The 18,146-nt window shown below is 35.1% G+C and overlaps 1 protein-coding gene across 2 annotated transcripts in view; it reads left to right on the top strand.

Moving 5' to 3' along the window:
- LOC126976143 (glucose transporter type 1-like) overlaps positions 1-18,146 on the top strand; it is a 46,985-nt gene that overhangs the window by 14,782 nt on the left and 14,057 nt on the right. Inside the window, exon 1 of one of the 2 annotated variants that reach the window (XM_050824343.1) lies at positions 10,042-10,178. The exons of the other annotated variant lie outside the window; for it this stretch is intronic. The gene's annotated coding sequence lies outside the window, so the exon portion shown is untranslated. Of the gene's footprint in view, positions 1-10,041; positions 10,179-18,146 lie in introns of those variants that run through there. 2 annotated transcript variants of the gene reach the window in all.

Raw genomic sequence — 18,146 nt, 5'->3', positions numbered from 1 at the left:
TGTCATTCATATAGCCGAACGGTTAGTGACCCTGACTACTAAGCTATAGGTCCCTGGTTCGAATCCCGGTAGGTGCATTCATTTATATGATGAATATGGATGTTTGTTTTCGAGTCATGGATGTTTATCTTATATCTTTAAACGAGCAATTCTTGTATATATATAATCTGAATCTCGGAAACGGCTCCAACAATTTTCATGAAATTAAGTATGCAGGGGATTTGGGGGGTGATAAATCGATCTAGCTAGGTTTCAATTTAAAAAAAATGGTTTTATCCAAGAAACAGCTACAATAACATTAGAATACAAAGGTAAATTTCGCCACTATATACAAGACTATTATAGCTCAGATGGGACATTGGGTGATCCGGAAAGCAGAAGACCCCGGTTCGAATCCAGATGTCCTATTAGTTTTTTTTTTGTTCAAGTTTTGTACATTCTTAAAAATCCGAGCAAGGCTCGGTCGTCCGGATATTATGTATTTATGTATGGTGAAGTTAGTAAATTGTATTAAATATATCGTTGTCTTGTACCCACAAAGGCTATACCTAGTTTGGGGTAAGATAATTTGTGTAAAAGTGTGTCAATATTATTATTATTATTTGTATTTAAAATTTTACGGAAAAAAGTATTTCATGTGAGATATATCTATAGGATAAAATTCATGGTCTTCCATTTATTTTTGATGATATGTTCTGCAGCATAAAGAAAGCCTTATGGTCAGCTAATTTTTTTTCTAGTGTAGCGGGTTCGATTCTCGGTTCAATCAGGCAATTTGAAAATCTATGAACGCAGTTCAAATTGTTTTTTTTTAATTAAAATAATAAGTTTACCTAACTTAACCTACATCAGTTACATCTTTCAGTAAAATGTTACATCTACAATATTAAGGTACTTGTCCTCCATGTGGCATAGCCATGGGACGCCCTGTTATTATGATAACTTTGCAACCTATTTCCGCGACTTTGTCCATTGCCTTCCACGAATTTTTTTCTGGATGTTTCATATTTTGCGTCCCAAAAAACGGCATGTTGTTCTCTCATGCCGTCATTTTGGTTGACTTATTTGTCAAGTGACGGTATATTTTTATCGGTTCTTGGTCTTAAATTCGAGTATTCACTAATATCTTTCATAACTGGCTGATTTTAACATGGTCAAACTTAACCTGCTCACAAGTATCCGAGAGTTAAGTTATCTAAAATTTTCTATACCCCACCGTGTAGATCGAATCTAGGCTTACAGTCCCCGCTTAAGCATGTATGACGAGTACATAATAAATAGTCGCAATGAGTTGGACGTGTTTCAGGACTCTTTAAATAGTTTGAAGCTAAAGATTTGGGAGCATTTATTTTATATTATTGTTATTAGTTATTGTAAAATTTAAAGCCATTTAGTATTATTATTTTTAATAGTATGGCAAAGTTATGTACACCGTTATTGTTACACATATCAGATACGTTACCCTGTATGTATAAAACTAGTTTGTAAGGATAATATGTGTAATGTGGTTGTTTATTAAAAAAAATAACTGCCGGGTATTCTGTGAAAGCCGACTGTTTTTGCTATGTCATACATTACGAGTAGAATTAACAATATTGGTATTAAAAAAGACCCTATATACGTCGTCATACAAGAGCGTGAATACATTACTATCTTGACACCGCCCTTAGGGCCCGAACACTCCAGGAAGACTTATTTACTTAAACCTCCTGAGGAATCTCCTCTCGAAGATATCGAGAAACTGATTTAAACAGGTTAACTTACATCCACACCCTTTGAGGTATAAGGATATTAGTAACAGTACACATAAATAAAAATCCGTTTTAATCGATAGCGTAATTAACTGCTGATAATTAATTAGTTATTGTGGCATAATAAATGATAACAAGCGGTGGTTACTGACTCATGTGAGGGCTATTCGTATGTCGTGCGTTATCTTGCGCGAGGGATATATTCGTGCAGGATAAGTGATAGGCAACCCTGTTTTGTAGGGTCCGTAGTTAGTTTTAAACACGCAATCTCGGCAATATATTTACAACAACACCTCGAGTTAGTAGTTATAAGTAGAAATAGAAATTATTAAATATAAAAATCTCATGCAATATAAATAATTTGGCTTCCCAACTGGAGGGCACTGTTGTATTACAGGCTGAAAACACACAGCATTCCTTATCTTGCCGATAATTTCACCATCAGATCAGTTTAATGGAGCTGTTTATAAAAATAAAATACAAGATTAAAATGACCCACCAGTTTACCAGTGGGAGGCTCCTTTGCACCGGATGCCGGCTAGATTATGGGTACCACAACTCCGGATATATCTGCCGTGAAGTAGTAAAGTTAAGATACAGAATGCCAAGATGGCAGAAAAATAGCACAAGTGAAAAAATATATATATAAAAACTAGCTTGCAGGCTACTTTCTTTGCGTAGACGAGATACCTTTTGGCATATTAATGTAAGATAAAATGAAACATGTCTTTGTTTGTTCGTTAGTATGACAATTACCTCCTATCTTCTTGAGTTTATTTTTGGATATACTGGAGTCAATAACGGCCTGCGTACGTGAAGCTGCAACCAATTACCATTGGTCATCATATCATCATATACCTCAATAATCTAAGCGACAATAATCTCCAACTAAAACCTCTCTGTATATTAAATAGAATTACCCATATTGTATCATAGAAGTTATTAGCGCAATGTATAAAACGCACGAAAAACAGCACACAAATTAATATATGCCCGTATCATATAATAAAGTCTATCATTAACAAACACCATAAGTGTAAATTGTAGGAAGATACTCACGGACAAACAAATATGTCTCGTTTTATATTATACTAGCTGATACCCCGCGACTTCGTCCACGTACACAGGACTGAGTACGTTATAGCGACATTTTTTTTTTTAATTTTAGAATGTTTTTTTTGCATTATTTTATTCTATTATCAATACTTTTCGCAGAGCAAGCGATGGAAAGAATATATAGGTTCTTTTTTTGTAAGCCTTGGTTTTCAATTTTGAAGTTTTAGTTAGGATCCCTAATTTTTTTGAAAATATAATATAGCCTTTGTCACCCGGGGATAGTGTAGCTACTCAGCAGTGAAAGAATTAAAAAAAAAGAAAGAAACAAACAATCAAATCTTTCCTCTTTATAATATTAGTATAGATTACCTGCCGAGATAGGTATTATATTTTTCACGCTGATTTAGTAGCGGGCATAGCGTACACATATACACATACTTATAAGTTCATTATTTTTTGCATTTCCACTCTATAAGCTAACCCAAATACATTTAAAGTAATGTTGAATTGTCATGCTAATTGGTAACACTAATTTTAATATATTTTATAGCAGCATGCGATAATGAAATGCAGAAAAACAAAAGAACAAAAATAGTGCGAATTACGAAATACAACCTAAACGAGATACGAGAAGATGGAAAAATAATATGTATTTTTATAACTTACTAACTTTATATGGTACAATTTACTATTTACCACCACTAAGGAAAAGGTTGAACTTTAATTGGAAAAAGCGGTAAGAAACTCATTGAAATATACTGTGGAATATTCACATTTTCGAACCATAATTAAAGATAAATAATTTCTGGTAAACCACCATTCATTTATAAATACTTTATTTATTCAGAAACTTATTTTTTATTCTAAATCTTTTTTTATACTTTACACATAGAATCGAAACCAATCACAGACTTCCTTCCCGAACGAAAAGCTGATGATGAATTCGGAAAATTTTTGCGGTTAATACTATTTTGATACGTGAAAACTAACAAAAATAATTACCTAAATTCTCAGAGCTCGATCGCAGCGCTTCCTGTCAGAATCTACTGTAAATGTACAACAATCCAGGGGTCTACGTTATAGTTTAGTAGCGTACATACGTACAGAACTATATGTTGATAAACATTAATAATTATATTTGGCACAACTTACTACCACCACAATTCAAGTAGGTAATAGTCGGCGGTCTCCTTGAAATTTCTAACTACGTATTTGTGAAGCGCTAGGGTTGGTACTTGGTACATACAAAAAGATTGACGGCGGGGCGCAGCTGATTTGACTAACGGCCGTTTTCAATAACCTATCTATCCTTAGTTTAACTAACTAGACGTAGACAAATCTATCTTTTTACGCTTACTTACATTTCAAGAACCTGTTGACAGATAGCATTGGACTATAACTGTATTGCACATAAATATGCATAGATTATTGTCATTAAACGGTGACAGTAATGTATTCGTAAGTTAAACTAAGGGTAGATAGGTTATTGAAAATGGCCGTAAGACAACTACCAGTCTCGGCTGCGTACGGCGTGGCACTCAATAGTTTTGTCTCCCCGGAATAGCTTAGCGGCCGTGTAAATCAGTACTCGTATGTCTGCATGCGTTGGTTTGGGCGCTCTAGTATTTTTTTTATATAAGCGGGGGCAAACGGACAAGAGGCTCAGTTGATCGGGACTGGTGAGGCAACCGCCCATGGTCATCCGCAACAACAGGTGATAAAAGATGCTTTGGAGGCCTTTAAGGTGAGAGTATGCTCTATTCTTGAAGGTCCCTAAGTCTAAGTATGAAGTTAAAGTAGTGTTCTATTATAGTGCTACCACATACTTAATAATTACTATATATTTCCTTGCTTCGAGTGTAGAATTCATTCATTCATCTCAACCGGAAGAGGTCCACTGCTGGACAAAGGCCTCCCCCAAAGATCGCCAAGACCATCGGTCCGCCGCTACCGTCATCCAACCTACACCGGCGATCTTGACCAGATCGTCGGTCCATCTTGTGGGGGTCTACCAACACTACGCATTCCGGTACGTGGTCGCCATTCGAGGACCTCACTGCCCCAACGGCCATCTGTCCGTCGAGCTATGCCGCTCTGCTCACTATGTCGGTGACTTTGGTTCTCCTGCGGATCTTCTCATTTCTGATTCGATCTCGTAGGGAAACTCCGAGCATAGCCCTCTTGACTGCTCGCTCAGCAACAATAAACTTCCTCATAAGGCCCATAGGTAGCGTTTAGAGTTTAGTGTGTAGAATACAACGAATCTAAGAAAAAGAAAACATTTATTTAAAAGTTTTTAAAACTCTAATGATGTTTCGTCGTGAAATGTAATGATGTGAAAAGTAAAACTGTGTTCACAATGGTAACTTCCGTTTCATGTGACGTCATAACACAAACTCAAGGTTTTATTCTTGGTTATGAAAAGTTAGGTATTGATTATTTAAAGACGGGGTAACGTGTTAGGTTCAATTACCTGCTTTGATACCAACAACATTCACATGGATTTTAAATTACTTGTTAAAGTGATTCATTTCCAAGATATATAAATAAGATACAGTTTTTTTATGGAAATATGTGTCAGGAGACGTCGGTCCTTGTATGATAATCTGCCTATAATAATAATAATTAAAATTTATTTTGCATTGTTATCATATTTTATTATAAAATTAATTTTTGACAAGAGGTAATATTAACTATTTGTTTGGTAGGTTTTAAAAAGATAAGACAGTGTTAGTAAATTACAATCAACTGTCTAAAAATAAAAACTCGATATTGTAAGTATCTATCCCAACTCAGTGCTTATACCAAAATTAAGATAATCCCTACTATTATTATAAACAAGTTTGTTTGTTACACTTTTACGCCAGAGCTACTGAACTGATTTTGATGAAATTTGGTAGATAGACTGGATTTTTTATCCCGGAAAAATCAATGGATTCCGCGGGATTTGTGAAAAACTGAAATTCACGTCGATGAGCTATAACTATACCAATAGTATGTTTAATTTGACATAGCAATCTTCCTTGAAATAAGATTCATATACGTGTTGAGAACGGGAACGAAAGCGGAACTGGAATTGGACTTGAGATATTCTTCAATTCCAATCTTGCTTATTAGTTTTAAAAACCGCGGGCATCAGCTGGTATGTGTGTAATGTGACATTATGGTTGGCTCTGCGAAAAACCTGTTTTGAATTCCGTCCAATTGTTAATAATGTTAAAAAATAACCATAATAATGTTTTCATTTTTTTAAAAATCATATAATGGGATTTAGCAAATTATTATCATATAGACGACCTGAATAGCCGAGTGGTTAGCGATCCTACCTACTAAGCTAGAGGTCCCGGGTTGGAATCCCAGTAGGTGCAAGCATTTATATGATGAATATGGATGTTTGTTTCCGAGTCATGGATGTTTAAATGTATTGATCCTACACAATGCAGTTTTGCAATGAACTTTCTTCCACGTACAAGCTGTGGAATAATCTTCCTTGTGCGGTGTTTCCAGGACATGGGTACCTTCAAAAAAACTCGTACCTACACCTTTCTAAAAGGCCGATAACGCTACTATGATTCCTCTGGTGTTGCATATGGGCGGCAGTGATCACTTCAATCATCAGATGACCCGTACGCTCCTTTGTCCTTCTCTCGCATAAAAAAGAAAGGTTCGTGTGTCAAATTAGCACTTTTTATCAGAATAGTATAGTGAATAAGTAAACATAATATAAAGTAGTGTTATCATTCGTAATGAAATGTTTTTATGCTTAAGAATATGCTTCGTTATATGAATGCAGATAAATAATATATAATTAACTTGATATCATGTTTGTGCAGAGAGATCCACGTTAGATAGAGCGCGGGACTTATCTTTAGAGCGTAATTCATACTCAATTTCATACTAGCGTTCTTTTCCCTATTATCTATTATGTGAAGAGCGTGCTCTGGACTGAAAGAGGATGTTGTGACTAGGATTGAGCAAGGAATGCTGAAATGGTTTGGAAACGTGGAGCGAATGAGTGAAGAAAGACTGACGCATCAATATATATATAAGGCAAGTGTGTTTGGGCAAGTCGGTCGCGGAAGACCTCGTAGAACATTCGTCGACCAAATTGGGGACGTGTTGAGAAAAGGACATGTCCGAAACACCCGCAACCGGCGAGCATGTAGGAAAAGAGTAGTCAGTTCAGTAGCATTGCGCATAAAACAGCCATCGCATCGATTTTGTAGGCAATGCCCAACACGACGCCACCACAAGCAAATAACAATAAATATGATGTATATTTTGTGAAGTGCTCGCGAAGTAACTTATTATTTTCCTTGTGAAGAAATACATAAATACAATCCAAAACCTTATATAATTAGTATACGAGTAATATTTTAACTCTGCAGGTAAGTTTAAACCTTTAAGTAACTTCTCATTCTTGAATAATCATGAAATCATGTTTCCTATACATGAATAAATAAATAAAGAAATTGGCGACTTAACTAGATTTAACATTACACAGGAATAAATTTAAAAAATATTATTTGTTACTACCAGAGAAATCAGAATGACAACCACGAAATAGCAAAAGAATTGGACAGACTATCAGATGGAAAGACGATAGTCGATAAAGGACTGGACAGTATTAATATTTGAAGATGCCATTTTTATTTTATTTGAGACATCAAAAAGACTTTAAGTATTACAATTGTATTATTTACTAGCTGACCCGGCAAACGTTGTTTTGCCATATAAAGTATAATTCGCGCGATAGTTTTATAAGTAATAAAATATTGCCTATATTATAGCCTGTACATCATTTTGTTCTATTGTCAATAGTTTTTGCAGCGCACGCAAAAATAGGTTTTCGATTTTACACCTTGTGTTACAAAATAGCAATTTTATTACGGATCCCTAATTTTGAAAAAAAAAACATAGCCTATAGCCTTCCTCGATAAATGGACTACCCAACACTGAAAGAATCATTCAAATCGGACCAGTAGTACCAGAGATTAGCGCGTTCAAACAAACAAACAAACACTGCAGCTTTATAATATTAGTATAGATAAGTCATATAAAGTATTTATTGTGTTATGTTAATGTGTTTGGCATAAAGTTTGTTTATGTAAAAAAGAGTATTTCAGCATACTTTTGTTTAATTTTATAGATTGTTAAGTATACATAATTACGTTAAATAAACCATTATACTCTATTGTTAATAGACCAGCAAAATCTCTCTATTACCTACTACTTTACAATAAACTAAACGCAATAGCAAACTTTCTATCCCCTAAATTATATTAATTGTAAGAAGGCTCTTCACGAAACACTTCAAAATATGTCCTATGAAGATACAGAAAAATTACTAATAGTGAAACTAAAAACATTATCTATTTTTTTTTTGTATTAGTTAATAGTCATTACTTTGAAGACATTGTTTACTTATATACTTAACCTGTAGACTAATTTATACCTTTCTACTTTATAAAGTTTCTCCTTTTTGTGATTATTTAGTTTTAATATCGGCTCTTTACGCCTGAAACACAGGTTTACCTAGTTCAGGCACAGCGTTAACTAGCTTTTAAGTAAAACTTGTATTACTATTCTTATTGATGAAAATTGAATTGAAGTTTCGCCCAGTTCTGCAGTAAGTTCTGTCCTAGCGAGAACTTATAAAGCTGTACTTTGTTTTATTAGGTTCACTAAACGGGATACTCTCTTAAATTGTATAAAACAGCATGCTTTTAAATGTGTTCTGGGTTTTATATAAAACTAAAAACAATAACTTAAGCTATAGATGAACATAATTTAACCCCACAGTCCCTAAGTCTTCTGAACCTAGGACTGACGGATTGAATATGTCTACCTTCTGACAGACTTCATTATACAGAGAAAATGCGATATAAACTAGAATGTTGACCATAATTTGTGCGTGTTGTAGGTAGACTGAACGTTTTCCCATTAATAATACGGCTACAATGCCGTGAGACAGCCAAGATAATTTTTGACTTAATTATTATTCCTCTATTGAGGACTGTCTATGTCTATGTGGCCATGAATCCGTTTGTGTAAAAGGAAAAGGTCTGAAACTTTCCTACGCTGTACAAGAGACGTCATGCCAAAATGCACAAGTCTAGATTCGTAGCAGTCTAACCGACGAAAAGATTACTTGAATATGAGAGATCATATAACAATTTCGAGAGTACCTGTTCTAACCTCTTAATATGAACTTTGTAAGTAGGTTTCCACACGGACTGCAATAGTCTAAGAGACTACGCACGTAGCTGTTAAAAAGTATCTTTGACACATCAGGGTCTTTGAAAAATTTAATTTGTCTTATCACAAAACTGAAAGACGAGATGCCTTTTTGGAAATGAAGTCAAACTAGCAGGTTCTTAACATATTTGGCTAGGCATTGAGAGCAACACGAGGAGAAAAGGCGCGTGCAGATGTTCATCGTAAGGGCGTTCTATAAAGTAAACCTACACCAAAATCAAAACAGTCGGATACTGTTCGGAGTATGTCTGTCATACAGAGAACTCTGCACCCGCACAAATAGGGAATGCCAAGAACTTACAACTCTCAACTCTATGGATGGAATAGAATAATATTAAAATCGCTATATACAAAAATAGGTTGTTTATCGTAGACGGATGAAAATTTTAAGTTGTATGTATTTTTAATGCTGAATCATAATAAAATAAAATAAATCTAAAATAATAAAAAAGTCGGGGTGGGGCTGGTGATCTTATCATTTAGGGGTATTAAAATAGATGTTGGCCGATTCTCAGACCTACTCGATATACACACAAATTTTCAAACAAATTGGTATAGCCGTTTCGGAGAAGTTTGGTAACATACACCGGGACACGAGAATTTTATATATAAGACTAGCTGACCCAGCAAACGTTGTATTGCCGATATTAAAATCGCGATACAAAAGTAACTGTTCATCGTAAATGGGTGAAAATTTGAAGTTGTATGTATTTTTTAAAGAAAATAAATTTTGGCGTGGACTACCCTTAACATTTAGGGGGATGAAAATTAGATGTTGTCCGATTCTCAGACCTACCCAATATGCACTCAAAATTTCATGAGAATCGGTCAAGCCGTTTCGAAGGAAATTAACTACAAACACCGCTATATGAGAATTTTATATATTAGATTAACCGCAGCTCTATCTAAATATATTAAGTCTGATGGTGTCGTTCGCGAAGTTGTATGTCAACAAATAATCACAAAACCAGTTGGTCATAGCTCGCTGAACGCGACACTACGCAATTGAAACTTGGATTCAACATCGTTTAGAGACAAGTGTATATTGTGCTGTTTTATTAAGTTTCTCTCAAGTTTTTAGATATTGTTTCGGATTCGTTGCAGTGTCTCAAGGTGGGTAATTGTTATGCAATTTCATGTAATTGTGTTCAAGTGAATTTAGTTTCTTACACATATATTTCACTTTTTGTTGTTAAAGTTTTAGTTTTACATTTCTATAGGTTCCAGTGTCGGTCGATAATATTTTTATTCTTTTATATTTTGTTTTCTTCCAACAATAGCCTGATCGTTTGTTCTACCGATACTGATATTTAAGGACGTTAGCGTCGTATATAATTGAAGATAACAGTTAATTTTAACAAAATGCAATTCATTTAATATGTACCTTCAGAAACGAGTTTTTAATTAATTTATATTTAATGCCATAACATACGTTCCTTGTATGGAAGCCCTGTTTAACTTTTGTTTTGATTTTTTTCTGATTATGTCTAGTAAATAAATCCAATTTGAAATGACGCGGTCGTCTAGTAAAATGTATGTTAGTAATCATTTAAAGGCCGGCAACGCATCTTTAGGTGATCACCTAACAAATACTTTGTAAGAATTTTGAAACATATTTTTGTTTACCTATTACATTATTCATGAAAAACAGATCTCTGAAAGACAGACAGACGTACAGCCGTTGGAGCCTTTCACATGGGCCCCTTAAGGATAGGGAACCTAACCATAAGGGCAACGCAGAAGATATCCCATAAAATCCCTGTAGCTATTGGTAAGAATCGCGGGAACACGTACAGTTCTTAATATTTTTTGTATGCTTGAGCTTTTATTTACAAAAATTGATTTTGAGAATTGAGATATATGTACTGTGAAAACATTTGTATGCTACAGCTTACTAAGCTATATCTTCGATATTTCAAAGAACCACCTCCAATTTTATTTATGTAATATGTATTTTCCTAATAGACAATAAATACTCAAAGAACACAGCGGAGATCGTAGACCAGACTATATCATTACTGTAGGATGGTAAAATTGATCAGTTCTACCAACAGAAATCCAAATAAGAAAGTATAATAGAAATGCTATAAGTGCTAATTCCATGTGAAACAACTCCCGCCTTTATATTACGTATTGGTATAGCTGCAGATTTGGATGGGTCCTCCACAGTGCGGTTTTCAAGGAGCTCTCTTCCGCGTACTACAAAGCTGTGGAACAAACTTCCTTGTGCCGTGTTTCCGGGACGATACGACATGGTTACCTTAAAAAAAAGCGTCTACACTTTCCTTAAAGGCCGGCAACGCTCCTGTGATTCCTCTGGTGTTGCAAGAGAATGTGGGCGGCGGTTATCACTTAACACCAGGTGACCCGGACGCTCGTTTGTCCTCCTTTTCCATGAAAAAAAAAATTTGGATGAGTTTGCATAGTTAGAAATACTAAAATATATCATACTTACGCGTTGGTTTACGTCCACCATTGCGATTAATATAATATCACTACTTACTTGCTACATAACTTCCTCTACCGGTACCCTCTTATACATACCTACAGATCTCTATGGTTCTACCACGCCAGTCTGGTCCCAATAGCCACAAAAGTTAAAAAAACAATTTTTTTGCTAGATTTACCCTGACACATTTCTGCAATGTTACCACGTCATTGGAAGGATCAGTAACATAGAATTATTTACCCTGAGATTGGCTTGCAACATTACTAATATTGTGTTTTAACCGCTAAAACAGTCCCTGTTCAATTGTATTAGAGGCTATTTTCGAGAAAATCAATAATTGCAATTTAAGTGAATATCATTTGCATCGACAGTGATTTTATTATTCGCTCAATGCCAAAGAATCAAACCCATCGTAGAAGACTTGATCATCGACAACTCTTAGTTGTATGCAGTCAAATGGAAGAATTTGGTATTGTCAAATAAAAGTCAAGATGTCGAATTTCAAAATGGCTGCCTTGCAATAGCTGCGCTTGACAGCACATTCTTATTTCGCACTGACAAAATGTTATTCTAAAAACAAGATATTATTATTCGCTTATTACAATTACCTTAGTGGCATCTGACCCTGAAGATACCCGTTTTGTAGCAGTTGCAGGTATTGATAATGTCTAGACGTTGCTAGATTTGAGTAAAGCTTTCAATTTTATTGACTTCGATATTCTGTTGGGAGTACTGAGTCCTTTGAACCTACCTTTATCCGTAATTGTATGGCTTCGTAATTACTTGACTGCATGTCGACAGTGTATTAAAGTTGACGACAACACAACCACAGAACATAAAAAGATTTCTGTGTTCTGTGAACATTGCAGTTGGCATGCCTCAAGGTGGTGTGTTGTCTCCCCTCCGTTTTGCTATTTTCATTAATTCTATATCATGAAAACTTTCTTCCCTCTGCCATTTTTATGATGATGATCTACAGATTTAGGCACACTTATCTCTTGAAAATCTCGCATCAATAATTGGTTTACTTTATGCAGATTTAAACGATATTTATTAATAAATGGTGTACGATGAATGAAATTCGGTTCAAACCTTCCTGCAGTTCGCTTAAAAAACGTCGTTATACCCTTCAGTAAGTCAGTAAAAACTTAGGAATACACATTGATCAGATATAATCATGGAACATACAGATTATAAACATACAGTTAGTAAAATTGTTTGCAGACGGGGATTCCTTACGTAAACTTCTTAATCTATTACCTATTCCCTCCAAAATTTTTCTAGCTCAATCTCTTCTACTCTTTAATATTGACTATGCGGATACTAGCTATCTTAATCATACTTACGAGCAACTTCAATAACTTATAAAAGCATCTTCAACATTTTACAATTAGTCTCATGTTTGAGTTACGCAAACATGATCACGCATCTGAATTTCAGTCACCTCTGTGCTGTATTCTTTTCCCAACAACTCTCCAATATTTAATAAAAAGGTTTGTTTATTTTGGTGATTCTTACGAGCTTAAGGTACGGTCTGTAGATAACCAAATTTTATGTGTTCCTCATTACATTACCAACTTTGTTTCGAATTCATGTGTGGTTGAGGCTATCAGACTGTGGAATGCTCTATTTATATGTATAAGAAAAGCTCAAAAGCTCAATGCATTTAAAATTAAAATTATTTATACTTTATCTTTTTTTTTTAGATTTTAAATCTCATTTTTTATCCTTTTTTGTGCGTATACCTTACGTATGTGTTTAGATATACCATATTATGTTGATTGATTACCTTAAGTCAAGTTATAAATAAAATCTCCTACACGTTTAGGTTACCTGAAAAGTATCGCTGAATAGCGATTAGGTCGCCTAATTGCGCTACGGTAACTGTTATGTACAAATATGTAGGATATAAAAATGTTGATGAAATATATTTGTAGAGTAGTTTTAGCAAAATAAATCTAGCTATGAATGTTCATAGATCCTCGATTCCAAAATAAAATTCTGTATTTCGTTACCAAATGACTTTCGAAATGTATCTATCAACACGTCTTCGTACAACCAATTTATATATACATTTTATTATGGTTATTTATTACTGAAAACGTGTGGGCTGAGTGCGTTCATAACTGAAATAATAATTTTCATTTAAGGTACCAGCGCGCAGTTACGCGTTTTTTTTAAGATTTTTGCTCATATAAAATTTCACTACAATAACTGGGTTAGGAATTAGGTATTCTTGGGCTGAATTCTGCAATTGCAATTCGTCTTCTATGCGCCTATGCGTCAAAAAGGCCTGCGCTCAAACCCATTTCAGTTTATTGCTTTTTAGTTGACCACTAGCCGCAGTGCGAATTGGTCTTCAACTGTACCCCGCAACACAAGAGGTCTAGAGGTGCACCTCCGGGCTCTAAGCATGAAGATTCCTAAGAAACGTTTCGGGAATACTGCAGGCTTTAATTAATTCCACAAGTCAGTTACGAGACAAAAAATTCGCGTAAAACGCAAGGCTGTGAAATTTCGCATTGCGACATAATTTCCAGTGATTGACGAAGGTTTTCAAACAATGTGTGTTGCCAGTGATGACTTACGGCACACAGACGTGGTCGCTAACTATGGGCCTGATGAGAAAGCTCATGGTCGCTCAGAGGGCAATAGAGAGGGCTATGCTCGGAGTTTCCCTGCGAGATCGAATCAGAAATGAGGAGATCTGTAGGAGAACCAAAGTCACTGAGATAGCCCAAATTATTGCGAAACTGAAGTGGCAGTGGGCAGGGCACATAGTTCGACGCAAAGATGGGGCAGAAAAGTCCTCGAATGGCGATCACGTACCGGTAGACGTGTTGGTAGGCCCCCCACAAGATAAACCGACTTTCTAGTCAAGATCGCCGGAATACGTTGAGTGACGGCAGCACAGGACCGATCGTCGTGGAGCTCTTTGGGGGAGGCCTTTGAACCCACATCTCTGCTCAATGCCAAAGAATCAAATCCATCGCAGAAGACTTGATCATCGACGACTTGAGTCACTCTTAGTTGTATGCGGTCAAATGGAAGAATTTGGTACGGTCAAATAAAAGTCAAGATGTCGAATTTCAAAATGGCTGCCTTGCAATAGCTGCGCTTGACTGCTAATTTCTTATTCAACACCCACAAAATGTTTATTTTGCAAAAGTATAATAGAACAGTTTACTAGTAGGTATTATCCCTTTGTGTTCGGAACCTTAAAAAAAGAGTTCAGGTGGTATAAATAGCTTATGTGTTATAAATAAACGCGAAGTAAGGTTACTCCAAGTTTAAAACTGCTTCTCCCTGTCAAGTAAATCGGTAGTGACATAGATAAAGACAAAAAGTTTAAATTAAGAATAACTTTACTTCGCGTTTATTAAGAACACAGTATACGTACGAGTATACATACTAATACTACTATACTGTGCTACGTTTCTCTTATTTATGCTGTAGAGAAACTTGAGGTATCAAACCTTGAGAACCGGTTGGACTTATTTACGTTACTAGTACAGCAAACAACGGACAAACATAGTTATAATCATGTTATGGAAAGGTTTTAATCCTTAATTTATTTAAAAAATGCGTGTTATCTTTCTATAACCTCATATTTTGGGCATCATTGGCATTTTTTCTTTCTTTAAATTTTCACTTATAACTATAATATGGAACAAGTTAAATTAACCATATTTTACTTGCAAATAATGAAAGGAATAGTAAATAAAGATTAAATAGGATTAATTCAACTAGGTCAAAAAATTACAATATGTAACAAACTAATACATTTTACCATTTACTGTTTTTAGTTTGTTTGTTGAGCTAAAATAAGAAAATGTGGCATGAAATTCATACCCACACCTTTAAATCAATGTTTGCAGCATTATCATATTGCATATTTTAATTATAGTCTATACAAGTCATAATGAGGTTCTTTATTTCTTTGAATTTATTGATACTTCAGTGCTATTGGGACTGGTAATTAACTGATAAGTGTTTAATATATACAATTTAAATAATGTCTCTTATTATCACTCTCTCTTTTTAAATAGTTTTCACTCATTATTTTATCAATTATATATCACTATTACTCACACTCATTTCAAGCGTTCACTGCTCACAATTCTATACTTAGGTTAGATACACGGACGAATAAAAAAAGAAAGACTCCGCGCCGTGATATTAGCAAATGAAGCACCTTTATTCTAGTGTGTGTGCGGTTACGGGTGATACTATCTTCACAACTTTTTCTCCCTTAAATAATCATATATGGCCATAAATACTTTTATAGTATCGTTTTAACACTTTTTCACAACGTACGACGGCATTTTTAAAATATTTTATTGCGACGCAAACTGATCTGTCACAGACGATGGCAAATCTCATAATGGAGGCCGATCGGCTTGTATTAGTGTAAGTGTATGCGTGGGGCTATGTATTTACACGTTTACCGGCTTGTTTTTGTGCCTCACTGTTATGTAAGGTGACACGAAGTCCTTCTTATTTTACTTGTCCGTGTTTTTTGGATTGAGGATATATTTTTAGTAGTTAAATAAACTACTTCAAAATGAGTCTCTTGGAAAACTTCTTAACGATCTATAATTTGTTTTATTCCATTATCTGTTTTGCTAATGGAGATAGTCTTTATCTTAAATATCTTTCCAACGGATTTTTTATTATTGATTTATCAAAGATTTTACTTCTATATAACAAACCTTCGGATGATTTCTATTGCTACTTTAAATTATAATAATAATAATTTTGTTTATTTCTTAAATCGATCAAGTCGTTTCGGGGGAGTACGCTACCAAATCCGATCATGTGTTTGGGCTATATATATGGTTAGGACTGTGGCGAATAACCGTAATCTCTGCCTTCTCCCGGGAGACAGGCGTGATTGTATGTATGTTTATTTTTATGGCAGAGCGGACAAATGAGCGTACGGCTTTTTTTTATTATTTTATGAATATAAGGGACGAGACGAGCAGGACGTTGATGGTAATTGATGCCCATTTCAATGCAGTGCCGCTCAGGATTCTTTAAAACCCCAAAAATTCTGAGCGGCACTACTGCGCTCGTCACCATGAGACATAAGATGTTAAATCTCATTTGCCCAGTAATTTCACTAGCTACGGCGCCATTTAGACCGAAACACAGTAATGCTTACACATTACTGCTTCGCGGCAGAAATAGGCGCCGTTGTGGTACCCATAATCTAGCCGGCAACCTGTGCAAAGGAGCCTCGCAACTTACCTGATGTTAAGTGATCACCGCCGCCCACATTTTCTTGCGACTCCTCTGGTGTTGCAAGCGTTACCGGCCCTTTAGAAAAATGTATGTGTAAATTTCACAAATAAGCGTTTTCTATGCAGTATGGATTTGGAATTTAAGATTTAAATTTCAGATTCAGGATTTATTCACGAATGACAAAGATCTGGATTCTAAATGCACGCATCTCTTCATCCCTGATGTTGCAGATGTCCATGGGCGGTTGCCTAACCACCTCCCGCCATTTCTTGTCCCCTATTATCTTCTTAATATATATAAATTACGTGACACGTTGTTTGTCCGCGATGGACTCCTCAACTAATGAACGGATTTTAATGGGGATTACTTCATGGAGCGCAGTTTAGTCCAACTTGAGAGATAGGATAGTTTTTATTTTGATTTGGGACCCATAATTATTTTTATCTCCAATATTTGTTTTGTATGGACGTATTTCCTGTGAGAGAATTTATTGACGCACGGTTTGACAGTTCTGCTGTGAAACAATTTCAGTATAACAACAGGAGCATTTTTTACGAAATAATTCTTGATGTTTTGAAATATTATTGGCAAATATATAATAAAATAGTATTTTTTTTATTATCTACAGAACAACGTCTGTCGGGTCAGTATATATATAAAAAAAGACGAACTGTGGAGGGAACGCCACACATCTATATAGTAAGGATGACGTTGAAGAAATCCGGTCAAAATCAAATAAAATCAAAATCACTTTATTCATGTAGGTCAAGGGAAATAACATTAATCAATGTCAAAAGTTTATTTTCTTTTTATATCTACCGCCACTTCGGAAAGGGTTGAGCTTTAATGAGAAGAAAGAAGTGGCAAGAAACTCATTACCACTCTTATAAATCAACATGAACAGCTTATTATATGTAAAGTGATATAACAAAAATACTCAAACGTCAAATACTCAACGCCTTACAAGAGTAAGTCAAAAAACAAGAAAAAGTGAATTAATACGTAAAAACAAGAGTTATTGAATACACTAGATGCATCAATCCACACACACTGTAAATAGATAAAGGTATTTTACTAATATAGTACCGATTATAAAAAAATATAACTTTAATTTTCAAATTATGAAGCAGTTTCTGGTAACAGGATTATCCTGCCACCAAATAGCGCCCGTTCACAAGCATGACGCATGGGCCATCGCCTCCCTCGACCATTTATCTTTTCATGAAATATATAGATAAGTTATACTCTATTATAACAGCTACATGCCCTAGTTATAAACCTGTTCTTTCGTGTACTGTTCTCGCATAACCATCAGACCCGGTATCCACCAAAGCGGAGAGGAAAGGAGATGTAATTTGATAACAATCAGATTTCGTTATTTTCACATC

This window comes from Leptidea sinapis, chromosome 39, assembly GCF_905404315.1.
Source record: "Leptidea sinapis chromosome 39, ilLepSina1.1, whole genome shotgun sequence".
In the NCBI taxonomy this organism is placed as follows: Eukaryota; Metazoa; Arthropoda; class Insecta; order Lepidoptera; family Pieridae; genus Leptidea; species Leptidea sinapis.
The sequence above is the reverse complement of the archived record's forward strand: the minus strand, read 5'-3'. Positions and strand labels throughout refer to the sequence as shown.